Raw genomic sequence first — 1,365 nt, 5'->3', positions numbered from 1 at the left:
ACTGCAGCCGGACAGGTATATATTATATAATGACAGACCTGCTGGACACTGTCAGCAGCACTGCAGACTCCTAAAGTAAGCTACTAGTAGTATCAAGAAGATAGAAAAAAAAAAAAAACACCACAGGTAGGTGGTATACAATTATGGATGGACGAGCGACTGCCGACACAGAGGTAGCTACAGCCGTGGACTACCGTACTGCGTCTGCTGCTAATATAGACTGGATGATAATGATATAAAAAATATATATATATCACTACTGCAGCCGGACAGGTATATATTATATAATGACGGACCTGCTGGACACTGTCAGCAGCACTGCAGACTCCTAAAGTAAGCTACTAGTAGTATCAAGAAGATAGAAAAAAAAAAAACACCACAGGTAGGTGGTATACAATTATGGATGGACGAGCGACTGCCGACACAGAGGTAGCTACAGCCGTGGACTACCGTACTGCGTCTGCTGCTAATATAGACTGGATGATAATGATATAAAAAATATATATATATATCACTACTGCAGCCGGACAGGTATATATTATATAATGACGGACCTGCTGGACACTGTCAGCAGCACTGCAGACTCCTAAAGTAAGCTACTAGTAGTATCAAGAAGATAGAAAAAAAAAACACCACAGGTAGGTGGTATACAATTATGGATGGACGAGCGACTGCAGTGCCGACACAGAGGTAGCTACAGCCGTGGACTACCGTACTGCGTCTGCTGCTAATATAGACTGGATGATAATGATATAAAAAAAATATATATATCACTACTGCAGCCGGACAGGTATATATTATATAATTAATGACGGACCTGCTGGACACTGTCAGCAGAATGCGTTTATAGAATAAAAACACCACACGACGAGTGTTTAACTTTTTCAGGCAGACAATCACAATATACTGGTGGTCAGACAGTGGTCACTGGTCAGTCACACTGGCAGTGGCACTCTGGCAGCAAAAGTGTGCACTGTTAAATAATATGTACTCCTGCTACTGCTCCCCAGTCTCCCCCACAATTAAGCTGTGTGAGCACTGAGCACTCAGCACAGTCAGATATACATAGATGATGCAGCACAGATATGGTATACTGTTACTGTGTCACTGTGTATCGTTTTTTTTCAGGCAGAGAACGGATTATATTAAATAATAATATAATAAAAAAACTGCACTGGTGGTCACTGGTCAGTCACTAGTAAACTCTGCACTCTCTGAGTACTCCTAAGCTCCAGTAAATCAAGTGTCTCACTCTCACTCTCTCTCTTCTAATCTAAATGGAGAGGACGCCAGCCACGTCCTCTCCCTATGAATCTCAATGCACGTGTGAAAATGGCGGCGACGCGCGGCTCCTTATATAGAATC

Source organism: Pseudophryne corroboree, chromosome 9 (assembly GCF_028390025.1).
Source record: "Pseudophryne corroboree isolate aPseCor3 chromosome 9, aPseCor3.hap2, whole genome shotgun sequence".
Taxonomy (NCBI): Eukaryota; Metazoa; Chordata; class Amphibia; order Anura; family Myobatrachidae; genus Pseudophryne; species Pseudophryne corroboree.
The sequence above is the reverse complement of the archived record's forward strand: the minus strand, read 5'-3'. Positions refer to the sequence as shown.